General features: G+C 39.5%; 1 long non-coding RNA gene across 1 annotated transcript; it reads left to right on the plus strand.

Annotated features, from left to right (window-relative positions):
• Nucleotides 1–5,867: 5,867 nt before the first annotated feature.
• LOC123401378 lies at nucleotides 5,868–9,976 on the plus strand. The gene is made up of 5 exons (XR_006611074.1): nucleotides 5,868–6,139; nucleotides 6,208–6,648; nucleotides 7,366–9,190; nucleotides 9,312–9,396; nucleotides 9,512–9,976. It is a non-coding gene; the product is annotated as an uncharacterized LOC123401378 (long non-coding RNA).
• The last annotated feature ends 10,158 nt before the right edge of the window (nucleotides 9,977–20,134 follow it).

The following is a 20,134-nucleotide window of genomic DNA, read 5'->3' on the forward strand; positions in this document are numbered from 1 at the left end:
TGGCCAAATTATCATCCTCCTTCAAATTGCAGATTAATCCAATCATCTATGTGAGCCCAGCATCAATTTCTATTTTCTGTCCAGATTGGCACATTGCGAAGCAAGTGCTATCTAGACCCCTCCTATTGCCCGCAAACTTTTTTGGCAATCTTCCATATTCAAATAATTTCCACATGCTGATACTCATCTCTATTTTTCTACTAAATCTTCCTCGGCAAATTTCCAAAGTTTGTACCTAGAGAGAAGCTTTGTGAAGGAAGTACTAGCTAAGATTATCCAAATGATCTATGATCTTTCGAAATATTCCATATGCCCAAATCATCACTCTCCATAAAATTAGAGATCTATCCAGCAATCCATGTGAGCTCATCATCCAATCTTTTATTCTGGTCATACTTTCAGTTTGTGAAGCAAATATATTTTATATTGCTTACAATTTACCATGGCATTTTCCTACTTATATAGCTTACCTCCACCAAATCCGAGCTCATTTCATTTAGCCAATTCCTCTCAATAATTTTTCCAAGTTACTGTCCAGAGAAGAGCATTGTGAAGGAAGTGCCACTTTGGCATGTCCAAATGGTACCAAATTTTGATGGTGGTTTTCTATGCCCAAATGACCATCCTCCACCAAACTTCATCTCAATCCATTCATTCATTTCAACCCAGATTCAACATCCATATTTCTGCCCAGTGTGGTACTTTGCAAAGAAATGCCACCTAGGCTCCTCCATTTGAGCTAAAAAATTTGCCAAGATAGTATCCTTAGTGTATAACCATCCTCATCCAAAACTCACGCCCATTGGCCAGTGAATTTCCCCCACCGCTAATCAAACACTTGGCCGCTAATTAAAGTTTGGGCTTAGTCGAGTCTCCTCGTGAGATTCTTCTGTTGTATTATTCTTCCTAACACTTATCGAGGGAGTGACCAACCCACCAGACATGCCTAGGCCTCCCAGAATGTGTGGAAATGCCACAGTCGCGCGGTGACCATGAGGATGGCATGCTCACTTACGCGCTCTAGAGTTGGGGTCCTCAGACACCATCCAAACCTCGATGTCTTGCCACCACACCATGTATCTCTGATAAAATGTGTACTTATGTACCTATAAATTATTTTTGGAAAAAATCATGAGCAAGCTATAAGGCAGCTGCAATTCAAAATTAACCCGCTTCCAACTGAATCGGCGGAAATTTGTCTTTTTCACGAGAGGTGGATAAAAGTTATTTACACCCAAAAATTTGGTCAATTGTACATTAAATATGGACTAATATTTTAAAAAAATGATTTGGTCCAATCTTGCAACAAATCTATGGTAGGTCCTTCACAAAAAAACTCATTTAAGGCACTCGAAAAATGGAAAATGAATTTTTCGTCCAAATAAAGTGAAAACTTTCTTAGGCAACATTGGTTGTCATTCCAATATGAACCCTTGTGCACAATATGAGATCGTTTGAGAAAACTATGCCATGAATGTGGCCATAAGATTGATCATTTGGCTTAAAAGACATGAATCTTCATACATAATAACTCATTTTGAGAACACTTTTCAAAAATAATTGCTGTATTACAAGATTTTTTTTCGTCATAACTTGGTCAAATTTTATGGCATAATGTGAAGGCTTTCCAATTTTTTTATTTTTTTTGAATTGTTGATGCTCGTTTGGCCTTTTCAAAATGCGGTCAAAACGGCGAGCATCACCGTTCCTAGATGGTGGTTGAATCTTGGAAAAAAAAATGGTCATTCTTTGATTAAATAGATACTTATGTACCTACAAATTATTTTTGGAAAAAATCATGAGCAAGCTATAAGGCAACTGCAGTTCAAATTTGACCCGCTTCGAGCTGAATCGGCGGGAATTTGTCTTTTTCATGAGAGATGGATCAAAAGCTATTTACACCCAACAATTTGGTCAATTGTACACTAAATATGGACTAATATTTTATAAGTTCATAATTATGTACCAAGAAATTATTTTTGGAAAAATTCATGAGCAAGCTATAAGGCAGGTGCAGTTCAAATTTGACCCGCTTCCAAATTTGACCCGCTTCCAACTAAATCGGTGGAAATTTGTCTTTTTCACGAGAGGTGGATCAAAGCTATTTACACCCAACAATTTGGTCTATTGTAAATGAAATATGGACTAGTATTTTATAAAAATGATTTGGTCCAATCTTGCAACAAATATATGGTAGGTCCTTCACAAAAAAATTCATTTGGGCACTCAAAAAATGGAAAATGAATTTTTCGTCCAAAGAAAATGAAAACTTCCTTAGGAAAAATTGTTTGTCATTCCAATATACACCCCTGTGCATAATGTTAGATCATTTGAGCAAACTATTCCATGAATGTGGCCATAAGATTGATCATTTGTCTTGAAAACATGAATCTTCATACATCATATCTCATTTCTGAGAACACTTTTTTAAAATAATTTTTGTATTATAAGTTTATTATTTTTCCTCGTAACTTGGTCATATTTTATGGCACAATGCCAAGGTTTTCCAATTTTTTGACTTTTGTTTGAATTTTTCATGTCCGTTTCAAAATGCGGTCAAAACAGCGGGAATGACCATTCCTAACTCGTAGTTGAATCTTGGAAAAAATTTGGTCTTTCTATGATTAAATAGATACTTATGTACATATAAATTATTTTTGAAAAAAATTATGAGCAAGCTATAAGGCAGCTGTAGTTTCAAATTGACCCATTTCCAATTGAATCGGTAGAAATTTGTGTTTTTCACGAGAGGTGGATAAAATCTATTTACATACCCAACCAGTTGGTCAATTGTACATTCAATATGGACTAGTATTTTAGAAAAATTAATTTGTCCAATCTTGCAATCAATATATGGTATGTCCTTCACAAAAAACTCATTTAGGGCATTCGAAAAATGGAAAAATGAATTTTTCGTCCAAAGAAAATGAAATTTCCTTAGACAACATCGTTTGACATTCCAATATGCACCCTTGTGCACAATATGAGATCATTTGAGCAAACACTATTCGATGAATGTGGACATAAGATTGGTTATTTGGCTTGGAAGCCATGAATCTTCAAACATGATAGCTAACTTGTGAGAACATTATTTAAAAATAATTGTCGTATTACAAGTTTTTATTTTTTTCCTAATAACTTGGGCCACATTTTATGGCACAATGCATAGATTTTCCAATCTTTTTTATTTTTTTTATTTTTCATGCCCGTTTGGCCGTTTCAAAATGCGGTCAAAACGGCGGGCATGCTTGTTCCTAACTAGTGGTTGAATCTTGCAACACTTTTGGTCTTTCTATGATTAAATATATAATTATGTACGTAGAAATTATTTTTGGACAAAATCATGACCAAGATATAAGGCAGCTGCAGTTCAAATTTGACGTGCTTCCACTTCAATCGACGGAAATTTGGCTTTTTCACAAGAGGTGGATTAAAGATATTTACACCCAACCATTTGATAAATTGTACATTAAATATGGACTAGTATTTTATAAAAATGATTTGGTCCCATCTTGCAACAAATATATGGTACATCCTTCACAAAAAAACTTATTTGGGACACTCGAAAAATGGAAAATTAATTTTTTGTCCAAATAAAATAACAAATTCCTTAGGCAACATTGTTTGTCATTTCAATATGCACCCTTTTACATAATATTAAATCATTAGAGCAAACTATGCCATGAATGTGGCCAAAAAATTGATCATTTGGCTTGAAAGAATGAATCTTCATACATGATAGCTCATTTGTAAGAACATATTTAAAAAATAATTACCGTATTACAAATTATTATTATTTTCTCGTAACTTGGTCTCATTTTACGGCACAATGTGAAGATTTTACAATTTTTTGAGATTTTTTATTTTTTCATGCCCGTTTCAAAATACGGTCAAAACGGCGAGCATGACCGTTCCTAGCTAGTGGTTGAATCTTTGAAAACTTTTTGTCTTTATCTGATTAAATAGATACTTATGTATCCAAAAATTATTTTTGGAAAAAAACATGAGCAACCTATAAGGCAGGTGCAATTTAAAATTGTCCAACTTCTAGTTGAATCGGCGAAAAATTGTTTTTTTCACGAGAGGTAGATAATACCTATTTACACCCAACCATTTGATCAATTGTACATTAAATATGGATTAGTATTTTAGAAAAATAATTTTGTCGAATCTTGCAACAAATATATGGTAGGTCCTTCACAAAAAAAATCATTTGGGGCACTCGAAAAATGGAAAATGAATTTTTCGTCCAAGGAAAAATAAAACTTCCTTAGGAAACATCATTTGTCATTCCAATATGCACTCTTGTGCATAATATGAGATCATGTGAGCAAACTATTCCATGAATGTGACCATAAGATTGGTCATTTGGCTTGAAAGCCATGAACCTTCAAACATGATAGCTCACTTGTGAGAACAATATTTAAAAATAATTGCCGTATTACAAGTTTTTATTATTTTTTCTAATAACTTAGTCACATTTTATGGCACAATGCGGAGGTCTTCCAATTTTTTGATTTTATTTTTATTTTTCATGCCCGTTGCAAAATGCGGTCAAAACAGTGGGCATGACCATTCCTAGCTAGTGGTTGAATCTCAGAATGGTCTTTCTTTGATTAAATAGATAGTTATGTACCTAGAAATTATTTTTGGAAAAAATCATGAGCAAGATATAAGGTAGCTGCAGTTTAAATTTGACCCGCTTCCAACTAAATTGGCGGAATTTGTCCTTTTCACGAGAGGTGGATAAAAGCTATTTACATCCAACCATTTGGTCAATTGTACATTAAATATGGACTAGTATTTTATAACAATGATTTGTTCCAATCTTGCAACAAATATATGGTAGGTCCTTTACAAAACAACTCATTTGCGGCACTCGAAAAATGAAAAATGAATTTTTTGTACAAAGAAAATGAAAAACTTCCTTAGGCAACATTGTTTTTCCATTCTAATATACACCATTGTGCATAATATGAGATCATTTGAGCAAACTATTCCGTGAATATGGCCATAAGATTGATCGTTTGGCTTAAAAACCATGAATTTTCAAACATGATAGTTCATTTATGAGAACACTTTTTTTTAAATAATTGTCTTATTATGATTTTATTATTTTTCTTCGTAACTTGGTCACATTTGATGGCACAATCCGAAGATTTTCCAAATTTTTTATTTTTTATTTTGAATTTTTCATGCCCATTTCAGCCATGAATTCCAATAATCCCATTGTGTGACATCCATGGAATATGCTATAGTAATGATGTGTAATCAAGCTATAGTGATCACCATGATTAAACTAATGCTTTTGCTAAGGAGTGCTTCATCACATTTGGAAATCATATCTCATTTTAAATTCCATCATTAGAAAAGATTTAAAATTTATATGATAAAATAAATCCTTAAACAACAAGGGAAAAATGTTACACACTTGGCAATAATTCCAAAAAAATTGTTGTTAAGGATAACAAGACCACCCTCAAGCTGTTGTGGACCCCACCTTTGAAAACATAACCAAAAAGCAATTCTTAAATGCTCTTTTGTTTTGTGAAAATTGTCAAGTTGTTCAAATAATTTCCAAACTTTTTATGGATATGCATAATATTGCATCTTATTTAGTGGAGCAAGTCACACAAATTTTCTAATTTAAAGTGGTGTTGAAATTAACTAAAACACAACTTTTTAATAAAACAGAAATGAAAAAGATTTAAAATGAAAAATAGTACCTCCCCTAGCCCAACTAGGCCTCGACCCACTAGGCCAACCGGCCCATCCAGCCAACTCGTCAGCCCGCCTCACCAGGGGGTATATCCCCCCTGCCGTGAAACCCTACCCACTCCCCCACTCCCCCACCCCGATTCACTCTCCCCTCTCCCTCCCGATCCAGATTGGATCGGGGCAACCGACGCCACCCCACGCCGCCCCAACGGTTCCCCACCGCTTGCTATTTGCCCCCACACTCCTTTCCTCCCTGCCCTCATGTGAGAGCCAGCACGCGTGGCCTCCGATGACCAAGCGATAGGGTTTGGCACGCCACCTCCCTCTCCTCGATCCAGATCGACACGTCCCTCCGCCGCCCCCTCCTCCAGGCGGCGTACGACGGTGACCTTCGCCCCCTCCTTCAGAGCTCTCCAAACAGGTACTCTCTCTCCCTCCCTCTCTATCTGCGGGCACGGGCTCTGATCTTTTGTGAACCGGCGGTTGCAGACCACGCGAGGGCGCTAGACAAGGGTGGGGGACGTGTGAGGGAGGTGGTGGATTGGAGGTGGTCGCCGTGGAAGGCAACGAGGAAAGGAAGGGTGTTGGTGCGCTACACCTCACCGCCGATGCCCCCTCCCTCGTCCCCACGTGACCTGATGCGACGCTCGGCAGACGCTGACGAGCCATTTGAGGACCGCGACGGGCGGGATGGTCAAGTTGTACCCTCGACCATGAACAGCAGGAGGCCCGTCAACAGCAGCAACTCAGGTTCTCCCCTGTCTGCTCGCTCGATTCTTCAACTCACTTTATTTGATTTGTGTTGATGCAAGTGTGTTGTTGATGCTTTGCTGTTGTTTTTTGCTCACGCGGGGCGCAAGGAGATGGTGCTTCACTTGGCCAAGTTTGTCGACAAGGGCGTCCAGGTCAAGCTCACCGGTGGCCGCCAAGGTTGATTCAACCACAACCCAAATTCCTGTAGCCAGTTAGCCATGTTACACAGTCCAGCTAAAGTGCAAATAGGGATTCATCAACAGACATATTAGATGCTCTACCATGTATAAAAATTGCATGTAGATCGGCACATGCTCATGTAAATCAGGGCACAAAGTATCACAGAGCACGCCTGCTAGTACTCGCTACAATACTAGCATGTTTCATAATTGCTACACACACATAGTTTTCACATGTCAAAGGCAGCTAGACAAATGTTTTCTTTAGCTAAAAGATAATGAACCCATCGCGCCACTAGTAACCAATATAGTATGTTTCCTTGGAAGATATTGAGATTGTTGGTTCTGTATAACCTTTTTTTCTTGGATGCAACTCTGAATGTGTTAGCTAGTGAATAGTTTAGAGTTCCCATTACATTTGTTTCTTTAATTTCAAATGACATTTTAAAGTTCCGATGTCATGTTATTTTCACCCTAGTAGAATATCTATTTATTTAATTATTGGTTGCAAGAAAATAAATCTGAGATGTAATTGTTCAGTTCATATACGTGGGAAGTTTATTTGTGGTATACATACCCTATTGGTGTTTGATTTGTTGACTTGGTTCATTTTTAAACAGTACTCGTCGTAGTTCTATAACAAAGTCTTTATGTAGATTAGGTTGGTGCCATGAGTGTGTATTTTCTTGCCCTACCAAGTGACGAAATTCCTTAGGTTATGCAAGCAAATAAAGAAATGGAGGAGCACCAGGAACAGCCAGGTCGGGACATGTGTGAACCTAAAGATGAGCCTACAAAGATGGAGAAGCACCAAGAACAATCATCTCGGAACATGAATGAAGCCGAAGGCAAACCTGTAGAAATGGAGGTTTGTCAAGAATGAAACTCAAAATTGATGTGGCATGATATATACACATGTTTATAGACTTAAAATTGTGGTGGTTCCTCTTTTACAAAAGCTCAAGTATGAAGTGCGAAGTCGTGAAGTCCTACTCAGTGAAGAGTAGCATATTGTAGCATATCTGTGTTGTAAAGATTGTAATAGATTTATTTAGTGATACATTTGATGAATTTTATGTGTTCTTCGTTCTATTTGAAATATTGATTATCTATACTACTAATAAACAAGCAAACAAGAACTTTTTTATGTACACCTAATAAAACGTACACGGATCTATTATTACCGCATGATTAGGCCCACAAAATTCAATCTAACGGCTAGCCTTAACCTAATCCATTCTCTGTGTGCACTTAACAATTTGCATTGACTAACCATGCTCCATCGCGGAGAAAAATATGAAACTCCACACCCGATTAATTAGGAAACCATAATCATGATGACGTATTATTAGGAAACTAATGACGATCACGTCTAATTAGGAAACAAATCGGGTATTCGCACATATTGACACGTCCATCACCTCAACCTGATCCCGACTGTGGCGGCAGCGAAGGAGATGGGGCGCGCTTTCTACATCTGGATCAAGCACGAGGAGGAGCGGCGCGAGGCGTCCTGGGACTGGGAGAAGCCCAAGGGCCATGTCTTCTCTACCACCAAGGACACCGATGTCGCCGCACGCCACGTCGAGCTCCGCAATCAAATCCTCATCGGCAGCGCCTCCTTCGCCGACCTCGCCACCGCTCCTCCGTGAGGTGCGACGGCGACCTAGGTATGCCTCCACATGCCCTGCCTACGCGCTAATTTGCAGGCTTCTAGATAGGGTCTCCGATCGTGGCGAACTGGAAGCACTAGCCAAGGCACTTCTTCGTCCTTTTTGTTCTTCTGTTACCCAGCCAAACCAATTTTCTTGAGAACAATCGTATCTGGTTAGGACCAACACATGAACCTGCAACACAAATAATGGGGGGAGCAACTACGATAGAGGATGAACTCGTGGTTGCTCTCTTGCTCTTTTCTTCAAAACAATCTGAGAAAGGGTGCAAAGGAAACTATATTTTAATCCTGAGAGAGCAATCTTATATGAAATATAGTGTTGTGTTTGTGCGCCCCATTTGGCAAGAGTTCATATTACCATTTGTGTCAGTATGAAAGTTCTCGCATTGGTTGATGCAGAATATGTCTATTTTTTTACCAAGGGGTTCTAATGATTCGAAGACTGCGATATGTGCAAATCTAGAAACTCTTTCTTCCCATGATGGGAAATGCGCCAAGCCGATCAGTTGTTGCCTTTGAAAGTGCACATGCATTGCTTATGTACAGTATTAATTATTATAGGATTATGGGGCTATTTGGACAAGAGCCAAGGGTTGCCCAACCAAATTTTTTGGACTTGACCAGCGCGTTGACGGATGTTTGGATCAGCTCCAAATATTTGCATTGCCCCGAGCCCATCAGCTCTCCATGTTGATTAAGTAGCCAAAATATTGGTGAGACCGTGGCGGCTGAATCGTCCGCCAATTTTTTGGCGTGCTGACGGTTGGCAGGGCCACCACCAGCAGCAACCAAACATGCCCTATATTTCGTAAGGATTCATTTTTTATGGTCACGTCAACCATGATCGGCTTTGCAAAAAGCCAAGGTTAGTGACAATTGTCTTTCATTTCCTCACAAAGGTGTGTGCATGTGTGTTGAATATCATCTTTTACTTTTTAGTTGGAGGTATTGCAGTAGTAACAAGGTCCTTGTGTACTTATGACCAGGTGTTAGGTACAGATCAACTTAATGTTTATATTTGAACAAATACAGAATTATGCTTGATCTTCAAATAGAGGCACCGATTGGGAGGTAACTCACACTACTCTAAACACCTTATGCTTATGGTGTAGCCATATATAACACATTTTGCACAAGGAGATCACATATCTTGATTCACATGCATTTCTTACCACACGCATAATAGGAAACCTTGGTATGTATGATGGGGACCCTCGAACATAAGGTGGATAAATACAGTAGGGTATGGACATATCGGGAAGCTGTTCATCACATTCATTTCTCTCAATGGATTCATATTAAGGCCCGGGTTTATCTGAATGCCCAACATATTATGTGGCTGCAACTGTACGTCGGGGAGTTACAGTTATCTCAAAGCTAATGGCAGACCAATTTTTTTGAGTGTTTGCATCTCAAAGGATGAACACATTTGTCATGAACTCGAGATTATGAGTAAGTGTGGTTCTACCGTCAGCGAGTTCTACAATTGGTTTCACGTGTACGGTGTACCTGACTTTTCTTGGACAGCCGCAAGATGTCATATTGATGCAACTTGATGGTTTGCTTCTGTATGAACTAGCAATATTCTGTTTTTTACATGTACAAACTTATATTTCAGAAATTTGATGAAATTTGTCATTTGGTCGACTTATATATGGATTTCCATTGGAGTGTAGATGTACTGAACCCATGGGCATATGAACCCGTTTTCTAAAAATTCATTTTAAACGTGTTCTAAAATGTAAAAAAATTGAAACAAAATTCCACACATACATCTTCACAACATGTGTGCGTGGCACAAAGTTTTATGGAAGAATGTCTTTTTATTATGCCTTCGTAACAAAGACAAATTTCAAGGATGTTAAATAGTGTTTCATTACATTTTTTTTCTTTTTTGCACAAGCCAAACAAAAAGTTGTTTTTCCACAAAATTTCGTGTGCACGCATAAAATGTGAAGATGTATGCATGAAACATTTTTCAGAATTTTTAGACAATTAAAAATTAATTTTCCAAAATTGGTTCATATGCCCATCGATTCATCCATGACTTTTCCTTTCCATTGCCTCTATACACACACACTTGCATATCTTTCTTTCCTCGTGCTTATTGGCAATGGCCCATTCGTAGGTTCCAACTAGAAGAAAATAAGATTAAAGATATATTTAGTTCACTGTGGATACAATGATGACTAAGTTCTGAATAATAGGTGAAGTACGTAAGTTATATAATTTAAGAGGTCATTTCTGCGATATACGACAAATAGTTATGTCTGCGATACAGGACAAATACCTATACTTTACTATATTTTTTAACATAAATACAATCATCGCTCATATACACGTATATACACACATTCCTATGAATGCACGCACGCACACCTTATTCGTATGAGCATCTTCGAGAGACTGGGCCGGCGAGGTGTTGCGATGGTGTTGGTTGACGAGATATACACGCTAGGGGGGGATTTTTAGTGGACTAATATTATATTAGTTAGTTAATGATCTTTGTTAGTTTCTAAGCAATGGGCGTGGTCATGTTGATTTATAAAGCACAATATTTTTAGTCATTTGTATGACTTGGGAATTAGGAATCAGATGTTGTTTGTATGAGATTTAAGTTTTTAAAGTAGATTTATGTTATATAAGAGTCGTCATCATTATATTGTAGAACAGTATCTTGGTTTAGGATGATGGAACATATTTTAATTGAGAGGTGCATTGCACGTGCATGCTTACTAGTGTATGTAATTTGGAAACTTGTGAAATGGAAACCTAACAAGTGGGACCAATTATGAAAATAATCTATCAAATTTGTACATTTCTGACATGTGGGACCAATTTAAGAGATGAGCATGAAAAGTGAGACCCATCAGACTAGTGGGACCAACTTGAATATATAATGCCTGCAAATAGAAAACAATAGACTATAAATGGCCATGGCCCGGAAAAAAGGCCAAATTTTTCGGTATATGGGCAGAATTAGTGGGCTCGGCCCATGTAAAGTGTCGAACTCGACCGGGCTGATTCTTATTAACGACCAATTCAATTGGTCGCAATTTTGCCACGTCGGATCCAACATGGTCTGGCAGGCTGCGAGCGACCAAAACAATTAGTCATAGAAACCAATGACCTTCTTGTTTTGGTCGTTGCCTCTACGGCCATTTCACAAAGAAGGTCGTTAAGTTTCATTAGAGACGGTCAACTTTTGACCAACTGTTTTTTATTGTAAAAAGGTCACAAATGAAAAACAACAATCATCCAGTGACCAATATTGAAGGTCAAAAATTAACATATTTCTTGTAGTGCGTGTTTAAGAAAGGTAGGTGTGCCGCACGGGGGCGAGCTCATCACCTTCGGATATTCCATGTTCGAACAAGTTTTCATCAGGATGAACCATGTGATCTTTATAACTAAGGACGGGAGGATAAGTGACATCATCAATGTGGTATCTCATTAGATACGTATAATATGTGTTTTCAACCAAGCCATTCTTGCTCGTCAAGCCTCGCGACTCTTGATTAGACCTGACAGTCTATGTCCAAGGTTGCTGAAGAGCAACTACTATCCTAATGGCAGACTAGAGGACACAGTCTTCTCAGGTAATGCCTCCTCAACTTGGACTGCTATCAGTCATGGCCTTGATCTACTCATGAAAGGTTTGATATGGAGAGTGGGCAGTGGACAGAACATTTGTATTTGGCATGATCCATGGATTCTGAGGCCCTTCTCATATAGGCCAATCGGTGCAAGGGTCTTGTAGGTACCGGTGGGTCTCCCAACTCCTTAGAGATAATGGCTCATCGAATGTGAACCTGCTTTAAGAAGCCTTTCTTCCCCGTGATGTTAATCAAATTCTGAAAATTAGAGCTTCACCAAGGCTAGGCAATGATGTGCTTGCTTGGGGTCCAACTACGACTCGTGTTTTCACAACCAAATCGGCATACAATATGCCCTTTGAGGAATCATGCACGCACTTTGAAGAATCCTCAAGTACAGCTCCGAGCAGCCAGCGTACTTGTTGGAAAATCATTTGGCAGAGTTTAGTGCCACCTTCGATTAAAAACTTTGCATGGAGTGTGATACGTCTCCAATGTATCTATAATTTTTGATGGTTCCATGCTATTATCTTGTCAAACTTTGGATGTTTTGTATGCCTTTTATATCTTTTTTGGGACTAACTTATTAACTCAGTGCCAAGTGCCAGTTCCTGTTTTTTTTGTGTTTTTGACCCTTTTCAGAGGAGGATTTTAAACGGAGTCCAAACGGAACGAAACTTCCAAAAAGATTTTTCCGAAACAGAAGAAGATCGGGGAGCCTGAGAACCAGGGTAGGGGGCCACCAGGGACCCCACAAGCCCCCTAGCCGCGGACAGGGGGCCCGCGCCTCCCAGGCTTGTGGGCTCCCTAAGCCACCTCAGCCCTAGGTCATTCGCCTATATATTCCCAAAAATTCCAGAAAAAAACGGGAGATCATCGAAAGTACTTTTCCGCCACCGCAAGCTTCTGTCTCCGCAAGATCCCATCTGGTGCACGTTCTGGTGCCCTGCCGGAGGGGGATTCGGATACGGAGGGCTTCTTCATCAACACCATGACCTCTCCGATGATGCGTGAGTAGTTCACCATAGACCTACGGGTCCATAGCTAGTAGCTAGATGGCTTCTTCTCTCTCTTGGATCTTCAATACAAAGTTCCCCATGATCTTCATGGAGATCTATCCGATGTAATCTTCTTTTGCGGTGTGTTTGTCGAGATCCGATGAATTGTGGATTTAATTTCAAATTATCTATGAATCTTATTTGAGTTTCTTCTGATCTGTTATATGCATGATTTCATATCCTTGTAATTCTCTTCGAGTTGTGGGTTTTGTTTGGCCAGCTTGATCTATGATTCTTGCAATGCGAGAAGTGCTTGGTTTTGGGTTCATACCGTGCGGTGACCTCACCCAGTGATAGAAGGGGTAGCGAGGCACGCATCACGTTGTTGCCATCAAGGGTAAAAAGATGGGGTTTTCCTCATTGGTTTGAGATTATCCCTCTACATCATGTCATCTTTCTTAAGGTGTTACTCTGTTCGTCATGAACTCAATACACTAGATGCATGCTGGATAGTGGTCGATGTGTGGAGTAATAGTAGTAGATGCAGAAAGTATCGGTCTACTTGTCTCGGACGTGATGCCTATATGTATGATCATTGCCTTAGATATCGTCATGACTTTGCGCAGTTCTATCAATTGCTCGACAGTAATTTTTTCACCCTCCGTGATATTTGCTATTTTGGGAGAAGCCTCTAATGAACATTATGGCCCCTGGGTCTACCCCACACCATATTTTCAGCCTTACACTTTTTCTTCGTTGCACTTTCCGCCTTCAGATCTCACTTTGCAATCAATCTTGAAGGGATTGACAACCCCTTTATAGCATTGGGTGCAAGCTCGTTTGTGTTTGCGCAGGTACTGTGGACTTGACAAGATTCTCCTACTGGATTGATACCTTGGTTCTCAAACTGAGGAAAATACTTACTGCTCCTCTGCTGCATCACCCTTTCCTCTTCAAGGGAAAAACCGACGCAAGCAAGTCTCCGTCAACGTGTCAATTTTTGGCGCTGTTGTTTGAGAAGTAGCAAGAAGAATTTATGGCACCGTTGCCGGGGAGGATCAAGTCAAGAACTCATCCAAGTAAGTGTCGCAAACTCATCTCTTGCATTTACTTTCCTTTGCCTCTCGTTTTCCTCTCCTCCACTTCTGAAAAACAAAAATTTACAAAAATATTTGCCCTTTTCTTCGTTTACCTTTTTCGTTTGCCTTTTCATTCGCCCTTTTCTCTCGCTTGCTCCTTGTTCGCTTGTGTGCTTGCTTGCTTGCTGAAGTCACCATGACTGAAAACACCAAACTTTGTGACTTCTCGAATACTAATAATAATGATTTTATTAGTACTCCGATTGCTCCCGCCACTAGTGCGGAGTCATACGAAATCAATGCCGCTTTGCTGAATCTTGTTATGAAAGAGCAATTTTCCGGCCTTCCTAGTGAAGATGCCGCATCCCATCTTAATACCTTCATTGAGCTTTGCGATATGAAAAAGAAGAAAGATGTAGATAATGATGTGATTAAATTGAAGCTTTTTCCTTTCTCGTTGCGAGATCGAGCAAAAACTTGGTTTTCGTATTTGCCCAAAAATAGTATCGATTCTTGGGATAAGTGCAAAGATGCTTATATATCCAAGTATATTATGCCGACTAAGATCATCTCTCTCCGTAATGATATCATGAATTTTAAGCAACTTGATCATGAACATGTTGCACAATCTTGGGAGAGAATGAAATTGATGATTAGAAATTGTCCCGCTCATGGCTTGAGTCTTTGCATGATTATACAAATCTTCTACGTTGGCTTGAATTTCGCTTCTAGAAATATCTTGGACTCCGCCTCAGGTGGAACATTCATGAAAATCACGTTAGGAGAAGCCACAAAACTCCTAGACAATATCATGACGAATTACTCTCAGTGGCACACTGAAAGGTCACCTACTAGTAAGAAGGTGCACGCTATAGAACAAATTAACTCGTTAACTTCTAAGATGGATGAGTTAATGAATTTGGTTGCTAGTAAAAGTGCTCCTTTAGATCCTAATGATATGCCCTTGTCTTCCTTGATTGAGAGTAGCAACACTAGCTTGGACGTTACTTTTGTTGGTATGAGTAATTTTGGCAACAACAATGCTTTTAGAGGAAACTATGTTCCTAGGCCTTTTCCTAGTAACCCCTCTAATAACTTTGGCAACTCCTACAACAATACTCATGGAAATTACAATAGATTACCCTCTGATCTAGAGAGTAATATCAAAGAGTTTATCAACTCGCAAAAGACTTTCAATGCGTCCATAGAGGAAAAACTACTCAAAATTGACGATTTGGCTAAGAGCGTTGATAGAATGTCTAGTGATATTGATGCTTTGAAAGTTAGATGTGCTTCTCCCAAGATCAATATGGATGAAACTTTGAAAGCTATGTGTGTTTCCATGAGTGAGAGCAAAGAAAGAACCGCCCAAATTCGTGCTAGACATGAATGGCTTAAAAAGGCGTGTTCTCGTGATAAGAATCACGAAGATCTTAAAGTGCTTGGTGTGACTCCCATTGAATCTTTGTTTTCTTGTGTCAAACCCAATGATGATGGGGCTGGATATGAATCCACTTTGGTTGAAAAACGCCCCAATAATTCGTAGTCCATCTATCTTGATGCTAAAAGCATTGAAAGCGGAGTAGAAGATATTAAAACTTTGAGTAGTAATGAAATTACTACTTCGGATTTCAAGGAATTCAATTATGATAGTTGCTCCTTGATGTAATGTATTTCCTTCATGCAATCCATGCTAAACTCTCCACACGCTTATAGCCAAAACAAGGCCTTTACCGATCATATCGTCGAAGCTATGATAAAATCTCTTGAAGTGAAACTTGAATTGGAAGTATCTATCCCTAGAAAGCTTCATGATGAGTGGGAATCTACTATCAAAATCAAAATCAAAAACTATGAATCCAATGCTTTGTGTGATTTGGGTGCTAGTGTTTCCGCGATTCCAAAGTGTTTATGTGATGTTCTGGGTTTTAATGAGATTGAAGAGTGTTCTCTTAATTTGCATCTTGCGGATTCTACTGTCAAGAAACCCATGGGAAGGATCAGTGATGTTCTTATTATTGCAAATATGAACTATGTACCCGTGGATTTCATTGTGCTTGACATTGATTGCAATCCTACATGCCCTATTATTCTTGGTAGACCTTTCCTAAGGACTATCGATGCTATCATCGATATGAAGGAAGGGAATATTAGATTTCAATTTACTTTAAAGAAGGGCATGGAGCACTTTCCTAGATAGAAAATAAGATTACCTTATGAATCCATGATGAGGGGCACTTATGGTTCGAGCACCAAAGACGACGATACGTGATTTTATCGCCTTATGCCTAGCTAGGGGCGTTAAACAATAGCGCTTGTTGGGAGGCAAACCAATGAATTTATCTTTTTATTTCTGTTTTGATGCGTCCACACCATCATAATTCTGTTATGATTGTGTTTTTTGTGCTTCTTTTTGTGTTTGAGCCAAGCAAAACCTTTATGACTAGTCTTGGTGATGGTTGTTTGATCCTCCTAGAAAAAGACAGAAAGTTTTCGCTCATGAGATGATTTTGGATTTTTATTCAGAAAGCGCTTTTGAGTTAATTCTTTTTGCTGCTGGTTGATATACCTTTTTCCCAGGAAGTCGTAAGTTTTCAGAATTTTTGAGGTACCAGAAGTATACGAAGTATACAGATTGCTACAGACTGGTCTGTTTTTGACAGATTCTGTTTTTATTGAGTTGGTTGCTTCTTTTGATGAAACTATGGATAGTATCGGGGGTACTAGCCATGGAAAAGTGAGAATACAGTAGCCTAACACCAATATAAATAGAAATCAATATTTCTACAGTACCTAAAGGGGTGGTAGTTTGTTTTCTTGTGCTAATGATATCACGAGTTTCTATTTAAGTTTTGTGTTGTGAAGTTTTCAAGTTTTGGGTGATGTTCTCATGGACAAAGAAATAAGGAGTGGAAAGAGCTCAAGCTTGGGGATGCCCAAGGCATCCCAAGCCAAATTCAAGGACACCAAAAATCCTAAGCTTGGGGATGCCCCGAGAAGGCATCCCCTCTTTCGTCTTCAATCCATCGGTAACATTACTTGGAGCTATATTTTTATTCACCACATGATATGTGTTTTGCTTGGAGTGTCTTGTATCGTAGGAGTCTTTTCTTTTTGTTGTGTCACAATCATCCTTGCTGCACACCTTTAGAGAGAGACATGCACTCATCGTGATTTTGCTAGAATGCTCACCATGCTTCACTTATATCTTTTGAGCTAGATAATTTTGCTCTGTGTGCTTCACTTAGATCTTATAGAGCACGGCGGTGCGTGACTTGGTAGTTGGCTTATGCTATGAAAGTAGTCCCAAAGGTGATAGGTACCCAAAGAGGATACAAAACCCTCCATCTTCATGTGCATTGAGTAGAAAGAGAAGTCTTGATTCCTCTCAATTAGTTTTGAGACGTGGATTTGGTAATATTAAGAGCTATGTTAGTAGGGTGTTGTGAATCTAGAGATACTTGTGTTGAAGTTAGTGATTCCCGTAGTATGCACGTATGGTGAACCGCTATGTTAGTAAGTCGGGGCAGAATTGATCTATTGATTGTCATCCTTTGTGTTGAGGTCGGGATCGCGCGATGGTTAACACCTACCAACCCTTCCCCTAGGAGTATGCGTTTAGCACTTTGTTTCGATTACTAATAAAAACTTTTGCAACAAGTATGTGAGTTCTTCATGACTAATGTGAGTCCATGGTATAGATGCACTTTCACCTTCCACCATTGCTAGCCTCTCTAGTGCCGCGCAACTTTCGCCGGTACACAAACCCACCATATGCCTTCCTCAAAACAGCCACCATACCTACCTACTATGGCATTTTCATAGCCATTCCGAGATATATTGCTATGCAACTCCCACCGTTCCGTCTCATGACTTGTGTCGTCACTCTCATATTGCCATTGCATGATCGTAAGATAGCTAGCGAGATGTTTCAACGTCATACGCCAAGCTAGATCGTTGCACATCCCGGTACACTGCCAGAGGCATTTCCTATAGAGTCATCATCGTTCTAAGCTTTCAGATGTGAGTAAATAAAAGTGTGATGATCATCATTATCGGAGCATTGTCCCATGTGAGGAAATAAAAAAAGGAGGCCAAAGAGCCCAAATAAAAAAAGATAAAAAAGAGGCCTAAGTGCCCGAATAAAAAAAGAGAGAAAAAGAGAGAAGGGACAATGCTACTATCTTTTTCCACACTTGTGCTTCATAATAGCACCATGTTCTTCATGATTGAGAGCCTCTTGTTTCGTCACCACCATATTCTAGTGGGAATATTTACTATATAACTTGGCTTGTATATTCCAATGATGGGCTTCCTCAAATTGCCCTAGGTCTTCGTGAGCAAGCAAGTTGGATGCACACCCACTAGTTTTCCTTTTGAGCTTTCACGTACTTATAGCTCTAGTGCATCCTTTGTATGGCAATCCCTACTCATTCACATTGATATCTATTAATGGGCATCTCCATAGCCCTTTGATACGTCGAGTCAATGTGACCATCTCCTCTTTTTTGTCTCACAACCACCACCATACTCTATTCCACCTGTAGTGCTATATCCATGGCTCACGCTCATGTATTGCGTGATAGTTATAAAAAGTTTGAGAAAGTAAGAGTGCGAAAACAATTACTTGGACAATACCGGGGTTGTGCATGATTTACATTAGTTGTGTGAGGATGACGGAGCATAGCCAGACTATATGATTTTGTAGGGATAACTTTCTTTGGCTTGTTATTTTGAAAGTTCATGATTACCTTGCTAGTTTGCTTGAAGTATTATTGTTTTCATGTTAATAGCAAACTATTGTTTTGAATCTTACGAAACTGAACATTCATGTCACACGAAAGAAGTTACGAAGGACAATTATGCTAGGTAGCATTCCGCATCAAAAATTCAGTCTTTATCACTTCCCTACTCGAGGACGAGCAGGAGTTAAGCTTGGGGATGCTTGATACGTCTCCAACGTATCTATAATTTTTTATGGTTCCATGCTATTATCTTGTCAAACTTTGGATGTTTTGTATGCCTTTTATATCTTTTTTGGGACTAACTTATTAACTCAGTGCCAAGTGCGAGTTCCTGTTTTTCCGTGTTTTTGACCCTTTTCAGAGGAGGATTTTAAACGGAGTCCAAACGAAACGAAACTTCCAAAAAGATTTTTTTCCGAAACAGAAGAAGATCGGGGAGCCTGAGAACCAGGGCAGGGGGCCACCAGGGACCCTACAAGCCCCCTAGTCGCGGCCAGGGGGCGCGCCTCCCAGGCTTGTGGGCTCCCTGAGCCACCTCAGCCCTAGGTCTTTCGCCTATATATTCCCAACAATTCCAGAAAAAATCAGGAGATCATCGAATGTGCTTTTCCGCCGCCGTAAGCTTCTGTCTCTGCAAGATCAAATCTGGGGCACGTTCTGGTGCCCTCCTGGAGGGGGGATTCAGATACGGAGGGCTTCTTCATCAACACCATGACCTCTCCGATGATGTGTGAGTAGTTCACCATAGACCTACGAGTTCATAGCTAGTAGCTAGATGGCTTCTTCTCTCTCTTGGATCTTCAATACAAAGTTCTCCATGATCTTCATGGAGATCTATCCGATGTAATCTTCTTTTGCGGTGTGTTTGTCGAGATACGATGTATTGTAGATTTATGATCAGATTATCTATGAATCTTATTTGAGTTTCTTCTGAATCTTATTTGTGGGTTTTGTTTGGCCAGCTTGATCTATGATTCTTGCAATGGGACAACTGCTTGGTTTGGGGTTCATACCGTGCGGTGACCTCACCTAGTGACAAAAGGGGTAGCGAGGCACGCATCATGTTGTTGCCGTCAAGGGTGAAATGATGGGGTTTTCATCATTGGTTTGATGTTATCCATCTACATCATGTCATCTTGCTTAAGGCGTTACTCTGTTCGTCATGAACTCAATACACTAGATGCATGCTGGATAGCGGTCGATGTGTGGAGTAATAGTAGTAGATGCAGAAAGTATCGGTCTACTTGTCTCGGACGTGATGCCTATATGTATGATCATTGCCTTAGATATCGTTATGACTTTGCGCGGTTCTATCAATTGCTCGACAGTAATTTGTTCACCCACCGTAATATTTGCTATTTTGAGAGAGGACTCTAGTGAACACTATGGCC

This window comes from Hordeum vulgare, chromosome 6H, assembly GCF_904849725.1.
Source record: "Hordeum vulgare subsp. vulgare chromosome 6H, MorexV3_pseudomolecules_assembly, whole genome shotgun sequence".
Lineage (NCBI taxonomy): Eukaryota > Viridiplantae > Streptophyta > Magnoliopsida > Poales > Poaceae > Hordeum > Hordeum vulgare.